Source organism: Ornithodoros turicata, chromosome 9 (assembly GCF_037126465.1).
Source record: "Ornithodoros turicata isolate Travis chromosome 9, ASM3712646v1, whole genome shotgun sequence".
Lineage (NCBI taxonomy): Eukaryota > Metazoa > Arthropoda > Arachnida > Ixodida > Argasidae > Ornithodoros > Ornithodoros turicata.
The window spans coordinates 9,774,235-9,791,200 of record NC_088209.1 but is presented as its reverse complement, the minus strand read 5'-3'; the positions used below and the strand labels follow the sequence as shown (position 1 = coordinate 9,791,200).

General features: G+C 50.3%; 1 long non-coding RNA gene across 1 annotated transcript in view; it reads left to right on the top strand.

The window, feature by feature from the left end:
- The window catches only part of LOC135368054 (uncharacterized), a 63,167-nt gene extending 47,635 nt beyond the window's left edge, over positions 1-15,532 (top strand). The window contains exon 4 of the long non-coding RNA XR_010414649.1: positions 15,471-15,532. This is a non-coding gene — a long non-coding RNA (uncharacterized LOC135368054). The remainder of the gene's footprint in view (positions 1-15,470) is intronic.
- The last annotated feature ends 1,434 nt before the right edge of the window (positions 15,533-16,966 follow it).

The window sequence follows — 16,966 nt, the reverse complement described above, 5'->3', positions numbered from 1 at the left end:
CTAGAAATATACACAAGAGCCCTTTAAAGTGCACCCTCCCGGTAGGGGTCTCGCTGACACCATATCACCGAGTAATCAGTCAGCTCAGGACGCTTCGCTGTGTCCCCATCGCGACATAGAGGAAATTGCTAGAAATGTACACACCAGTCCTTTAAAGTGCACCCTCCCGGTAGGGGTCTCGCTGAAACCATATCACCGAGTAATCAGTCAGCTCAGGACGCTTCGCTGTGTCCCCATCGCGACATAGAGGAAATTGCTAGAAATGTACACACCAGTCCTTTAAAGTGCACCCTCCCGGTAGGGGTCTCGCTGACACCATATCACCGAGTAATCAGTCAGCTCAGGACGCTTCGCTGTGTCCCCATCGCGACATAGAGGAAATTGCTAGAAATGTACACACCAGTCCTTTAAAGTGCACCCTGCCGGTAGGGGTCTCGCTGACACCATATCACCGAGTAATCAGTCAGCTCAGGACGCTTCGCTGTGTCCCCATCGCGACATAGAGGAAATTGCTAAAAACGTACCCACCAGTCCTTTGAAGTGTACCGTGCTGGTAGGTGTCTCGCTGAAACCATTTCACCCAGTAATCAGTCAGCTCAGGACGCTTCGCTGTGTCCCCATCGCGACATAGAGGAAATTGCTAGAAACATAGACACCAGTCCTTTAAAGTGCACCCTGCTGGTAGGTGTCTCGCTGAAACCATTTCATCCAGTAATCAGTCAGCTCACGATGCTTCGCTGTGTCCCCATCGCGACATAGAGGAAATTGCTAGAAACGTACGCACCAGTCCTTTAAAGTGCACACTGCTGGTAAGTGTCTCGCTGAAACCATTTCATCCAGTAATCAGTCAGCTCAGGAGGCTTAGCTGTGTCCCCATCGCGACATAGAGGAAATTGCTAGAAACGTACACACCAGTCCTTTAAAGTGCACCCTGCTGGTAGGTGTCTCGCTGAAACCATTTCACCCAGTAATGAGTCAGCTCAAGATGCTGCGCTGTGTCCCCATCGCGACATAGAGGAAATTGCTAGAAACGTACACACCAGTCCTTTAAAGTGCACCCTGCTGGTAGGTGCCTCGCTGAAACCATATCACCCAGCAATCAGTCAGCTCAGGATGCTTCGCTGTGTCCCCATCGCGACATAGAGGAAATTGCTAGAAACCTACACTCAAGCCCTTAAAAGTGCACCCTGCCGGTAGGGGTCTCGCTGAAACCATATCACCGAGCAACCAGTCAGTTCAGGACGTTTCGCTGTGTCCCCATCGCGACATAGAGGAAATTGCTAGAAACGTACACTCAAGCCCTTAAAAGTGCACCCTGCCGGTAGGGGTCTCGCTGAAACCATATCACCGAGCAACCAGTCAGTTCAGGACGTTTCGCTGTGTCCCCATCGCGACATAGAGGAAATTGCTAGAAACGTACACTCAAGCCCTTAAAAGTGCACCCTGCCGGTAGGGGTCTCGCTGAAACCATATCACCCAGTAATCAGTCAGCTCAGGATGCTTCGCTGTGTCCCCATCGCGACATAGAGGAAATTGCTAGAAATGTACACACCAGCTCTTTAAAGTGCACCCTCCCGGTAGGTGCCTCGCTGAAACCATATCACCCAGTAATCAGTCAGCTCAGGACACTTGGCTGTGTCCCCATCGCGACATAGAGGAAATTGCTAGAAATGTACACACAAGCTCTTTAAAGTGCACCCTCCCGGTAGGGGCCTCGCTGAAACCATATAACCGAGTAATCAGTCAGCTCAGGACACTTCGCTGTGTCCCCATCGCGACATAGAGGAAATTGCTAGAAATGTACACAAAAGCCCTTTAAAGTGCACCCTCCCGGTAGGTGTCTCGCTGAAACCATTTCACCCAGTAATCAGTCAAATCAGGATGCTTCGCTGTGTCCCCATCGCGACATACAGGAAATTGCTCGAAACGTACACACAAGCACTTTAAGGGGCACCCTGCCGGTAGGGGTCTCGCTGACACCATATCACCGCGTAATAAGTCAGCTCAGGACACTTCGCTGTGTCCCCATCGCGACATAGAGGAAATTGCTAGAAATGTACACAAAAGCCCTTTAAAGTGCACCCTCCCGGTAGGGGTCTCGCTGACACCATATCACCGAGTAATCAGTCAGCTCAGGACGCTTCGCTGTGTCCCCATCGCGACATAGAGGAAATTGCTAGAAATGTACACACCAGTCCTTTAAAGTGCACCCTCCCGGTAGGGGTCTCGCTGACACCATATCACCGAGTAATCAGTCAGCTCAGGACGCTTCGCTGTGTCCCCATCGCGACATAGAGGAAATTGCTAGAAATGTACACACCAGTCCTTTAAAGTGCACCCTGCCGGTAGGGGTCTCGCTGACACCATATCACCGAGTAATCAGCCAGCTCAGGACGCTTCGCTGTGTCCCCATCGCGACATAGAGGAAATTGCTAGAAACGTACACACCAGTTCTTTAAAGTGCACCCTGCTGGTGGGTGTCTCGCTGAAACCATATCACTCAGTAATCAGTCAGCTCAGGACGCTTCGCTGTGTCCCCATCGCGACATAGAGGGAGTTGCTAGAAACGTAGACACCAGTCCTTTAAAGTGCACCCTGCTGGTGGGTGTCTCGCTGAAACCATATCACTCAGTAATCAGTCAGCTCAGGATGCTTCGCTGTGTCCCCATCGTGACATAGAGGAAATTGCTAGAAAGGTACACACCAGTCCTTTAAAGTGCACCCTGCTGGTAGGTGTCTCGCTGAATCCATATCACGCAGTAATGAGTCAGCTCAGGACGCTTCGCTGTGTCCCCCATCGCGACATACAGGAAATTACTAGAAACGTACACACCAGCCCTTTAAAGTACACCCTGCCGTTAGGTGTCTCGCTGAAACCCTATCACCGAGTAAGCAGTCAGCTCAGGACGCTTCGCTGTGTCCCCATCGCGGCATAGAGGAAATTGCTAGAAACGTACACACCAGCTCTTTAAAGTGCACCCTGCCGTTAGGTGTCTCGCTGAAACCATTTCACCCAGTAATCAGTCAGCTCAAGATGCTTCGCTGTGTCCCCATCGCGACATAGAGGAAATTGCTAGAAACGTACACACCAGTCCTTTAAAGTGCACGCTGCTGGTAGGTGTCTCGCTGAAACCATTTCACCCAGTAATCAGTCAGCCAAGATGCTTCGCTGTGTCCCCATCGCGACATAGAGGAAATTGCTAGAAACGTACACACCAGTCCTTTAAAGTGCACCCTACTGGTAGGTGCCTCGCTGAAACCATATCACCCAGTAATCAGTCAGCTCACGATGCTTCGCTGTGTCCCCATCGCGACATAGAGGAAATTGCTAGAAACGTACACACCAGTCCTTTAAAGTGCACCCTGCTGGTAGGTGTCTCGCTGAAACCATTTCACCCAGTAATCAGTCAGCTCAGGAGGCTTAGCTGTGTCCCCATCGCGACATAGAGGAAATTGCTAGAAACGTACACACCAGTCCTTTAAAGTGCACCCTGCTGGTAGATGTCTCGCTGAAACCATTTCATCCAGTAATCAGTCAGCTCAGGAGGCTTAGCTGTGTCCCCATCGCGACATAGAGGAAATTGCTAGAAACGTAGACACCAGTCCTTTAAAGTGCACCCTGCTGGTGGGTGTCTCGCTGAAACCATATCACCCAGTAATCAGTCAGCTCAGGACGCTTCGCTGTGTCCCCATCCCGACACAGAGGAAATTGCTAGAAATGTACACAAAAGCCCTTTAAAGTGCACCCTCCCGGTAGGGGTCTCGCTGAAACCATATCACCGAGTAATCAGTCAGCTCAGGACACTTCGCTGTGTCCCCATCGCGACATACAGGAAATTGCTCGAAACGTACACACAAGCCCTTTAAAGGGCACCCTGCCGGTAGGGGTCTTGCTGACACCATATCACCGAGTAATCAGTCAGCTCAGGACGCTTTGCTGTGTCCCCATCGCGACATAGTGGAAATTGCTAGAAACGTACACACCAGTTCTTTAAAGTGCACCCTGCTGGTGGGTGTCTCGCTGAAACCATATCACTCAGTAATCAGTCAGCTCAGGACGCTTCGCTGTGTCCCCATCGCGACATAGAGGAAATTACTAGAAATGTAGACACCAGTCCTTTAAAGTGCACCCTGCTGGTGGGTGTCTCGCTGAAACCATATCACTCAGTAATCAGTCAGCTCAGGATGCTTCGCTGTGTCCCCATCGTGACATAGAGGAAATTGCTAGAAAGGTACACACCAGTCCTTTAAAGTGCACCCTGCCGGTAGGGGTCTCGCTGAAACCATATCACCGAGTAAGCAGTCAGCTCAGGACGCTTCGCTGTGTCCCCATCGCAACATAGAGGAAATGGTTAGAAACGTACACACAAGCCCTTTAAAGTGCATCTTGCTGTAGGTGCCTCGCTGAAACCATATCACCAAGTAAGCAGTCAGCTCAGGACGCTCTGCTGTGTCGCCATCGCGACATGAAGGAAATTGCTAGAAATGTACACACCAGCCCTTTAAAGTGCACCCTGCCGGTAGGTGTCTCGCTGAAACCATACCATCGAGTAAGTAGTGAGCTGGGGACGCTTCGCTGTGTCCCCATCGTGACATTGAGGAAATTGCTAGAAACGCACACACCAGCCCTTTAAAGTGCACCTTGCCCTTAGGTGTCTCGCTGAAACCATATCACCAAGTAAGCAGTCAGCTCAGGACGCTTTGCTGTGTCCCCATCGCGACATGGAGGAACATGCCAGAAACGTACACACCTGCCCTTTAAAGTGCACTCTTCCGGTAGGTGTGTCGCTGAAACCATATCACCAAGTAATTAATCAGCTGAGGACGCTTCGCTCTTCCCCATCGCGACATAGAGGAACTTGCCAGAAACGTACACACCTGCCCTTTAAAGTGCACCCTTCCAGTAGGTCTGTTGCTGAAACCATATCACCAAGTGATCAGTAAGCTCAGGACGCTTCGCCCTGTCCCCATCACGACATAGAGGAACTTGCCAGAAACGTGCGCACCTGCCCTTTAAAGTGCACCCTGCCGGTAAGTCTGTCGCTGAAACCATATCACCAAGTAATCAGTCAGCTCAGGACGCTTAGCTCTGTCCCCATCGCGGCATAGAGGAAATTGCTAGAAACGTACACACCAGCCCCTTAAAGTGCATCCGGCCGGTAGGTGTGTCGCTGAAACCATATCAGCAACTAATCAGTTAGCTCAGGACGCTTCGCTCTGTCCCCATCGCGACATAGAGGAAATTGCCAGAAACGTACACACAAGCCCTTTAAAGGGCACCCTGCCGGTAGGGGTCTCGCTGAGACCATATCACCGCGTAATAAGTCAGCTCAGGACACTTCGCTGTGTCCCCATCGCGACATAGAGGAAATTGCTAGAAATGTACACAAAAGCCCTTTAAAGTGCACCCTGCTGGTGGGTGTCTCGCTGAAACCATATCACCGAGTAAGCAGTCAGCTCAGGACGCTTCGCTGTGTCCCCATCGCGACATAGAGGAGATTACTTGAAACGTACACACCAGCCCTTTAAAGTGCACCCTGCCGTTAGGTGTCTCGCTGAAACCATATCACCGAGTAAGTAGTCAGCTCAGGACGCTTCGCTGTGTCCCCATCGCAATATAGAGGAAATTGCTAGAAACGTACACACCAGTCCTTTAAAGTGCACCCTGCCGGTAGGGGTCTCGCTGAAACCATATCACCGAGTAAGCAGTCAGCTCAGGACGCTTCGCTGTGTCCCCATCGCAACATAGAGGAAATGGTTAGAAACGTACACACAAGCCCTTTAAAGTGCATCTTGCTGTAGGTGCCTCGCTGAAACCATATCACCAAGTAAGCAGTCAGCTCAGGACGCTCTGCTGTGTCGCCATCGCGACATGAAGGAAATTGCTAGAAATGTACACACCAGCCCTTTAAAGTGCACCCTGCCGATAGGTGTCTCGCTGAAACCATACCATCGAGTAAGTAGTGAGCTGGGGACGCTTCGCTGTGTCCCCATCGTGACATTGAGGAAATTGCTAGAAACGCACACACCAGCGCTTTAAAGTGCACCTTGCCCTTAGGTGTCTCGCTGAAACCATATCACCAAGTAAGCAGTCAGCTCAGGACGCTTTGCTGTGTCCCCATCACGACATAGAGGAACTTGCCAGAAACGTACACACCTCCCCTTTAAAGTGCACCCTTCCGGTAGGTCTGTTGCTGAGACCATATCACCAAGTGATCAGTCAGCTCAGGAGGCTTCGCTCTCTCCCCATCGCGGCATAGAGGAAATTGCTAGAAACGTACACACCAGCCCCTTCGGCTCGACCCTCGAACAACACAACGCTCGCCTACGCCAGGTCCTGAAGTGCATGACTGCTGCTGGCCTCACCCTCAACCACAAGAAATGTCGCTTCGCCTGCCAGGAGCTTACCGTCCTGGGCCACCTCGTCTGTCCGGATGGCATCCGCCCGGACCCGAAAAAGACCGATGCCGTGACGTATTTTCCCCGCCCAACTACAATCAAGGCCGTGCGCAGTTTCCTCGGGCTATGCTCTTACTTCCGTCGCTTCGTGGAGCACTTCGCAACCAAGGCGCGGCCCTTACAAGACCTCTTAAAGAAAGGCGTCACCTTTCGTTGGGAGGACGAGCACGAAATTTCCTTCAACCGTCTCAAGGTTGCACTCACTTCGTCTCCGGTACTGAGGCACTTTGACCCCAACGCACCGGTCGAGATCCACACAGACGCCAGCGGAACTGGCCTTGGCGCCGTGCTGACACAACGCCCCGATGACGCTGAACACCCCATCGCCTTCGCGAGTCGTTGCATATCCGCACCGGAACAGAATTATAGCGTCACCGAGCAAGAGTGCCTCGCCGTGGTGTGGGCAATAAACAAGTTTCGTCCCTACCTTTACGGCAAGCCCTTCAAGGTCGTGACAGACCACCATGCCCTCTGCTGGCTGGCCAACATAAAAGCGCCATCCGGGAAGCTCGCACGGTGGGCATTACTGCTCCAAGAGTACGACTTCGAAGTTGTCCATAAAGCTGGTCGCAAGCACCTGGACGCTGACGCCTTGTCCCGCGCTGCTCTCCCCGACATCGCTAATATTACGAACTCCGTTGACACGATTCCATTTGACCTCTCGGACCTCCCCGCTGAGCAACGTCGTGATACATCGTTGCAAACCATCATCGAGATGTTACAGCCACACACCCCGCTTTCACGGCGTGACGCTCGACGCTCCCAAAACTTTGTCCTTCGCGATTCGGTCCTCTACAAGAAAAATTTTGATCCCTTCGGACGACCCTATTTGATCGTTATCCCTCGCCATCTTCGCCGCGCACTCCTTCAGACCCTGCATGATGATCCAACATCTGGACACCTCGGCTTCGCAAGGACGTACGACAGGGTCATCAAGCGCTTCTTCTGGCCTGGCATGCGGCGATTCATATCCGGATACGTTCGGCGATGCACCGATTGTCAGCGCCGTAAGCACCTGCCGTCCGCTCCCCAGGGTCTGCTTCAGCCCATTCCGCCCCCCGCGGCCCCCTTCCAACGCCTCGGTATCGACCTCCTTGGTCCCTTCCCGGTCTCTGCCGACGGAAACAGATGGGTTGTTGTCTGCGTAGACCACTACACCCGGTATGCTGAGACCAAGGCCCTCCCTACGGCCACAGCACCCGACGTTGCCTCTTTCCTGTTGGAACAAGTCATATTGAGACACGGCGCACCGAGGGAATTGCTGAGTGACCGAGGGTCAGCTTTCCTGTCAACGCTTGTCTCAGAACTTCTCCGTGCCTGTCGCGTACATCGTCTTACCACCACGGCATACCATCCACAGTGCAACGGCGCCACGGAGCGGCTCAACCGCACGCTCTCCGACATGCTTTCTATGTATGTGGACGCGTCCCACCGAAACTGGGACACTGTTCTGCCGTTCATCACCTATGCCTATAACACCTCCCGCCACGAGATAACTTCCTTCAGCCCCTTTTTCCTCCTGTTTGCCCGTTCCAGTGACACGACTTTGGACACCCTTTTTCCCTACGTTGACGCCGGTCACAGAACAGACTTCGTGACCGAACTAATGAGCCGCGCCGAAGAAAGCCGCCAACTCGCCCGCACCTACACTCTGATCTCCCAATCGAACCAAAAGGACCGTTACGACTCCACGCACTCGGACCCCTTGTACCAGTTGGGCGACCTCGTCTGGGTGTGGAAACCGGACCGTAAAGTTCGGCTTTCCGAGAAACTCATGCGACGATACTTTGGCCCATACGAAGTGCTTCGCCAATCTTCGCCCGTAAACTATGTCGTCCGCACGGCTGACAGCGCGCAACGCCGAACTCACAGGGCTTCAAAAGAAGACGTCGTACACGTGTCGCGCATGAAGCCATACCACACTCCCAATCATTGATCAGGATGATCAATACCTCCACGGGGGGGATAGTGATACGTGACGAAGTGTGGGTGCCGCGCGGCTTAGCGCGCGAAGATTCATTCTCTCGGTTGCCCGGCTTCCGGCTGCTCATTAAAGCTTGTTGTTCCTTTATCCTACCTATCCTACAACTCGCGTCAATATCACCAAGTGAGCAGTCAGCTCAGGACGCTTCGCTCTGTCCCCATCGCGACATAGAGGAACTTGCCAGAAACGTGCGCACCTGCCCTTTAAAGTGCACCCTGCCGGTAAGTCTGTCGCTGAAACCATATCACCAAGTAATCAGTCAGCTCAGGACGCTTAGCTCTGTCCCCATCGCGGCATAGAGGAAATTGCTAGAAACGTACACACCAGCCCCTTAAAGTACATCCGGCCGGTAGGTGTGTCGCTGAAACCATATCACCAACTAATCAGTTAGCTCAGGACACTTCGCTCTGTCCCCATCGCGACATAGAGGAAATTGCCAGAAACGTACACACAAGCCCTTTAAAGGGCACCCTGCCGGTAGGGGTCTCGCTGACACCATATCACCGCGTAATAAGTCAGCTCAGGACACTTCGCTGTGTCCCCATCGCGACATAGAGGAAATTGCTTGAAATGTACACAAAAGCCCTTTAAAGTGCACCCTGCTGGTGGGTGTCTCGCTGAAACCATATCACTCAGTAATCAGTCAGCTCAGGATGCTTCGCTGTGTCCCCATCGCGACATACAGGAAATTGCTCGAAACGTACACACGGGCCCTCTAAAGGGCACCCTGCCGGTAGGGGTCTCGCTGACACCATATCACCGAGTAATCAGTCAGCTCAGGACGCTTCGCTGTGTCCCCATCGCGACATAGAGGAAATTGCTAGAAACGTACACACCAGTTCTTTAAAGTGCACCCTGCTGGTGGGTGTCTCGCTGAAACCATATCACTCAGTAATCAGTCAGCTCAGGACGCTTCGCTGTGTCCCCATCGCGACATAGAGGAAATTGCTAGAAACGTAGACACCAGTCCTTTAAAGTGCACCCTGCTGGTGGGTGTCTCGCTGACACCATATCACCGAGTAATCAGTCAGCTCAGGACGCTTCGCTGTTTCCCCGTCGCGACATAGAGGAAATTGCTAGAAACGTAGACACCAGTCCTTTAAAGTGCACCCTGCTGGTGGGTGTCTCGCTGAAACCATATCACCCAGTAATCAGTCAGCTCAGGACGCTTCGCTGTGTCCCCATCGCGACATAGAGGAAATTGCTAGAAACGTACACACCAGTTCTTTAAAGTGCACCCTGCTGGTGGGTGTCTCGCTGAAACCATATCACTCAGTAATCAGTCAGCTCAGGACGCTTCGCTGTGTCCCCATCGCGACATAGAGGAAATTGCTAGAAACGTAGACACCAGTCCTTTAAAGTGCACCCTGCTGGTGGGTGTCTCGCTGACACCATATCACCGAGTAATCAGTCAGCTCAGGACGCTTCGCTGTTTCCCCGTCGCGACATAGAGGAAATTGCTAGAAACGTAGACACCAGTCCTTTAAAGTGCACCCTGCTGGTGGGTGTCTCGCTGAAACCATATCACCCAGTAATCAGTCAGCTCAGGACGCTTCGCTGTGTCCCCATCGCGACATAGAGGAAATTGCTAGAAATGTACACAAAAGCCCTTTAAAGTGCACCCTCCCGGTAGGTGTCTCGCTGAAACCATTTCACCCAGTAATCAGTCAAATCAGGATGCTTCGCTGTGTCCCCATCGCGACATACAGGAAATTGCTCGAAACGTACACACAGGCCCTCTAAAGGGCACCCTGCCGGTAGGGGTCTCGCTGACACCATATCACCGCGTAATAAGTCTGCTCAGGACACTTCGCTGTGTCCCCATCGCGACATAGAGGAAATTGCTAGAAATGTACACAAAAGCCCTTTAAAGTGCACCCTGCTGGTGGGTGTCTCGCTGAAACCATATCTCTCAGTAATCAGTCAGCTCAGGATGCTTCGCTGTGTCCCCATCGCGACATACAGGAAATTGCTCGAAACGTACACACAGGCCCTCTAAAGGGCACCCTGCCGGTAGGGGTCTCGCTGACACCATATCACCGAGTAATCAGTCAGCTCAGGACGCTTCGCTGTGTCCCCATCGCGACATAGAGGAAATTGCTAGAAACGTACACACCAGTTCTTTAAAGTGCACCCTGCTGGTGGGTGTCTCGCTGAAACCATATCACCCAGTAATCAGTCAGCTCAGGACGCTTCGCTGTGTCCCCATCGCGACATAGAGGAAATTGCTAGAAACGTAGACACCAGTCCTTTAAAGTGCACCCTGCTGGTGGGTGTCTCGCTGACACCATATCACCCAGTAATCAGTCAGCTCAGGACGCTTCGCTGTGTCCCCATCGCGACATAGAGGAAATTGCTAGAAACGTAGACACCAGTCCTTTAAAGTGCACCCTGCTGGTGGGTGTCTCGCTGAAACCATATCACCCAGTAATCAGTCAGCTCAGGACGCTTCGCTGTGTCCCCATCGCGACACAGAGGAAATTGCTAGAAATGTACACAAAAGCCCTTTAAAGTGCACCCTCCCGGTAGGTGTCTCGCTGAAACCATTTCACCCAGTAATCAGTCAAATCAGGATGCTTCGCTGTGTCCCCATCGCGACATACAGGAAATTGCTCGAAACGTACACACAGGCCCTCTAAAGGGCACCCTGCCGGTAGGGGTCTCGCTGACACCATATCACCGCGTAATAAGTCTGCTCAGGACACTTCGCTGTGTCCCCATCGCGACATAGAGGAAATTGCTAGAAATGTACACAAAAGCCCTTTAAAGTGCACCCTGCTGGTGGGTGTCTCGCTGAAACCATATCACTCAGTAATCAGTCAGCTCAGGATGCTTCGCTGTGTCCCCATCGCGACATACAGGAAATTGCTCGAAACGTACACACAGACCCTCTAAAGGGCACCCTGCCGGTAGGGGTCTCGCTGACACCATATCACCGAGTAATCAGTCAGCTCAGGACGCTTCGCTGTGTCCTCATCGCGACATAGAGGAAATTGCTAGAAAAGTACACACCAGTTCTTTAAAGTGCACCCTGCTGGTGGGTGTCTCGCTGAAACCATATCACTCAGTAATCAGTCAGCTCAGGACACTTCGCTGTGTCCCCATCGCGACATAGAGGAAATTGCTAGAAACGTAGACACCAGTCCTCTAAAGTGCACCCTGCTGGTGGGTGTCTCGCTGACACCATATCACCGAGTAATCAGTCAGCTCAGGACGCTTCGCTGTGTCCCCATCGCGACATAGAGGAAATTGCTAGAAACGTAGACACCAGTCCTTTAAAGTGCACCCTGCTGGTGGGTGTCTCGCTGAAACCATATCACCCAGTAATCAGTCAGCTCAGGACGCTTCGCTGTGTCCCCATCGCGACACAGAGGAATTTGCTAGAAATGTACACAAAAGCCCTTTAAAGTGCACCCTCCCGGTAGGGGTCTCGCTGAAACCATATCACCGAGTAATCAGTCAGCTCAGGACACTTCGCTGTGTCCCCATCGCGACATACAGGAAATTGCTCGAAACGTACACACAAGCCCTTTAAAGGGCACCCTGCCGGTAGGGGTCTCGCTGACACCATATCACCGAGTAATCAGTCAGCTCAGGACGCTTCGCTGTGTCCCCATCGCGACATAGTGGAAATTGCTAGAAACGTACACACCAGTTCTTTAAAGTGCACCCTGCTGGTGGGTGTCTCGCTGAAACCATATCACCAAGTAATCAGTCAGCTCAGGACGCTTAGCTCTGTCCCCATCGCGGCATAGAGGAAATTGCTAGAAACGTACACACCAGCCCCTTAAAGTGCATCCGGCCGGTAGGTGTGTCGCTGAAACCATATCACCAACTAATCAGTTAGCTCAGGACGCTTCGCTCTGTCCCCATCGCGACATAGAGGAAATTGCCAGAAACTTACGCACCAGCCCTTTAAAGTGCACCCTGCCGGTAGGTGTGTCGCTGAAACCCTGGCACCAAGTAATGAGTATTGTTTTGGAATTGCTTCAGTGTTTAACCGTATCGGTGGGTGCACTCACCATAGGCCTCATGCCTCGAGTACCGTCAACAGGATTAGCGTTCGTGAACTCCTCACGTGTGAGTGCCTTCGTAATCGTAAATCGTCTCGCATGCGTCACTTAACCTCATTTCTGAATGCGCTCATACTGACCTCACACCTTTTGGAGGTCACCAGTGACTTTACTAATACGGGCCTGGGTGCCCCTCAGACCTCATAATTGCACTAACAGGAGGCCTCATGAGGGTAAAACCCTCATGAGGCCTCATTTATAAAACCCTCACTCATGAGGGTAAAACCATCATGAGTGAGGGCCGTGAAGGTGAGGGCGACTGAGGGCATGTGCCCGTGAGGGCGGTGATGGTGAGGGCAAGTGAGGGCCGTGATGGCGAGGTCAAGTGACGGGATGTGCCCATGAGGCCGTGAGGGTGAGGGCGAGTGAGGGCTTGCACTTGTGAGGGCCGTGAGGGCGACGGCGAGTGATGTTTCACAAAAATGCCCACCTATGCACATACCAGAGCTGTATGTAACGCGTTACTCGTTTTGCGACTAAATAACGACTTAGTTACTTTCTAAAAATATGACTAGGAACGTACTTAGTTACAAAAACGGGCAACGCGTTACTGGAAGTTACGCGTTCCTCTTTTCTTGTTCTTGTTCCTCAATGTCACCAACCACGCCCGCCAACTGTGTTTTTTCCCGCCCACATGGCGGTATTCCATGAGGCACAAGCATGCAGAAAAATCTCGAGCGAAGAGAAAAGGATATCAGAGAGCAACCCCTTTCTCATTGCTCTATAGTGTCCACAGTGTTTCAGAACCACTTAAAGTGTTGCTTCTTTCAAGTATTCACTGTGTTCAGGGCGTTTAGTGCTTTGTCTCTCTATCTCCTACTCGGTAACTCATGTCAATGATCATATGAAGGCTTCCTTGTGAATGAACTCCGTTATTTTCCACAAAATCCCTCTTAAGGATCTCGCCTTCACCCTCTTCTGTGTATGGTGTACATTTAGCCTTGGGCTTATTTGATGCAAGCGCGAGTCGACAGTGTACATGAGATAATACAACATGCAAGACAACATAGGTAGGCGATAGGCGATGCTTTCGTATCTCTGCTGCCTGGTATGCAAATGTAACGTATAGAAGAACTCGTTCTTTTTATTTGTTAGTAACGGGTAACGTATTTAGTTACTATTTTTTCTAACGTATTTACTTCCTTTTTTGGGGTAACGTGCACATATCTGTCACAGACGTCGACGGATAGTCACGTAATCCTCCTCCATCTTTGTCAGAAATGATGCCGGGACTTGTGGCCTCACCTTTGGAATTTATAAACATTGGATAAGAACAGCATTCTGATCCTACCCTGACATCGCTCTTTCGAACGCTGGCTCACGACCGACTTGCACATCTTCCACTGCAAGGTAGTTCGTCGTTGTTGATGGCGCCCTCTACAAGCGTAATTTTCGCAACTACGGTTCTCCGCTGTTACTAGTCGCTCCAGCACGACTGCGACACGATGTCATTTCTGCATGCCACAACGACCCAACATCCGCTCATTTGGGCATCTACAAAATCGATGGCCGGCTGCGGGATTTTATTGGTCCAGCAGGTATAAGGCAGGCGATAAGTATATACGGTCCAGCAAGCCCTGTCAGATGAGGAAAACCCTGACTGCTGCCCCTGCCGGTTTTCTTTAACCACTGGCACCCACAGAAGCCCCATTCGAACGGGTCGGCATTGAGTTACTGGAGCCCTTCCCTGCGTCAGCTTCTTCAAACCGATGGGTTATCGTCCTAATTGATTATTTTTCCCGGTACGCCGAAACTAAAGCTGTTCCGTCTGGCACCTCCATTGAAATAGCCCCGTTCCTGCTCTACTCCGTTATCTTACGTCACGGAACGCCAAGTAACTCTTCTCAGTGACTGCGGTGCAGAGTTCCTTTCCCATGTTGTCATGAATCTGCTGTCCTTCAGCAGTACGGTTCATCGCACTACAACCGCTTACCATCCTCAAACTAACGGCCTGACGGAACGTCTGAATCGCACCTTGCCCAAATGATATCCATGTACGTCACTGCTGATCATCATTGTTGACCGATGTTCTCTGAGGCATACCGGAGTGTATTACACATATTGACAAAGGAGGCGAGTTTGGGTGCGAATCAAAAGTATAGGTGTTCCGGGTGTCTGACATATCATCATACTCGGCACTGTTGTGATTTGTTCACATCTAAATTTGGGCGAACTCTTAATAACAAAATGAAGTTTTCATTTCGGTAACTCACAGCCGTCATGAGAAACTTTTAATGCTTTAGCATTTGGAGTGTCAGGTGAAGCTTCACTGAGGCTGAGGTATAAGTGGACATGTAAGGGGAATATAAGAGGGTGAATGTAAAAGGAGGAAAATGATTTGAAGTTGAAGTAGTCTAAGGTAATTAAGACTAAAATATTAGCCTAATTGAAGGTATATAATATAATTAAAGGTAATTAGCCTCAATTACAGACGAATTAAGGGTGATTAAATAAAAAAACGTATTTGAAAGGAATTCAATGAAATTAAATATTAGGTGAGCTGCAGTTACTTTCGGTAACTAAAGAGTAATTACAGGTTAATTGAAAGTAATGGAGGCCTATTAAAAGTTGGATAGCTCAGTAAATTATAGTTATTGAAAGTGTGGAATCTGGAAGTCAAGTGAGACCGGAAGTGGAGAACCAAAAGTCGAGTTAGGCCGGAAATGCATATCGGAAGTCAAGTATAGCCAGGAAGTGGACATCCGGGAATTGGGTTTAGATCGCAAGTGGATCCCGGAAGTTTAGCATGGACAGGAAAAGGCGCTTAATGCTAACGCATTTCTCCCGCATTTACCGTTAAATCGTCACTACATTCTTTTAAAAAAAGCTTTTCTTTCTGTCGTAGTGTCAACTGTGTGACCTTGGCATTTTGTATTTTATATTGTCAAATGAGTAACGTACTTGTGTAATAGTACTGATCAATATAACATTGTTACCGCACGACTTCTCTTCAGAATTTTGAACATGCTACGTTCGGAAAGTGCTACGATGGAGTATGTTGGGCCTTAGATAAGTATGGCAGCCAGACCGCTGGAAAAGGTAAGTGTACATCCTAGGCTGAGTAAGGCTTCGCCCATATCTACACAATGGACTCGCTGTGGCATACTCTATGACATATAATGCCATCTTGTATAGCCAAGATATAGTAACCTTGTATTGTGCATTTTTCGTTCTTTGGACGCTATAAGAACGGGATAAGGTAACACAAGGACAAATAATCAATGACAACTATCAACAAACTTTAAATAACATAGTGCCCACTAGAGCACAATAAAAGGTGTCTCAGCTAAATCCCCGGGCTAAATAATTCGCGAACGGGTTCACCAATCAAAGAAAGTTCTCTTTTAGAAGTATCTGTCCGACGCCACCCACAAATTGCGCACTCTGCAAATGAGTGAGAGGCAGTCATTATTTATATAAAATTTTTAATGAGTTTCCCGAAAAAACACATAACTTCTAAATTAGAGCGCCATTGGCATTAAAATGGGTACTACCAGTTTTGGGACACTTTTTAGAGAAAAATCTGCCACCGAAGCTGTAATTAATTGGTCTTGGTTTACATATTTGTGCCGCGACCCGTCGTGGTGAAGCGCAAAAAGGCCGCTCTTCCACTCCCTTATCCATCGATGAATTACGTGTTCTTGAGCTTACTTCGAAACGGGGAGGGCGGAAGTTGCTCACAAATATCCTGCTTTTAAACACTGTCATTCGCAGACCTCGCGCACAGAAGCTTTGACTTTGCGATTTCTGATGTTGCTATTGTGGATGTTGAAACATGGGAGTTTGCACGTTGGGAGATTTAAGTTGAATGTTACTGATGAAACAGCACTCAGTTAGCGCTATCCGCTATGACGCCGAGATATATACATGCACCTATCCATTTGCTTCAGTTCAGTTCATCCATTTGCGCAGTTTCATGTCCCACTGTTCGCACATCATATTAGTCTGTTATAAGCATGCTGGAGCGCATCCTCCTCAGTCTTCTCTATAGAGAAGGCTATAGAGCACGGTATAAATAGGATGATGACCCTTAGCGATAGGCAATAACGAATTAGGCCCGATAACCCTAATTCCTCCTCTATAGAAGAGGCTATGACTGGAGATTAGTCATGTCAGAACTGTCCTTAATTCTCCGGGAAATGGCACAGTCATAAGCAAAGAAACGTGCAGTTGAGGAAACAGAGCGAGGTCATTAATCTGAACTAAGAAGAGCAGCACATTGGTATGTCATTTGAGTCGTGGCCGTAGAGTCGTTGGTGCTGCGACCGATCGGCTAAGAAGTATTCCAACCAAGTCGGCATATATTAGCCATTGTTGCGATTACGTAGGTTTATCTAGAGTCACTAAATACGCTTCAGAGTACCGACACTGAGGCAAGAGGGAGAGTTGGAGCAGCCATGTTGTTTCCGTTTGACCTCAAGCGCCATCCACGGAGCGCTCTTGGAAGTGT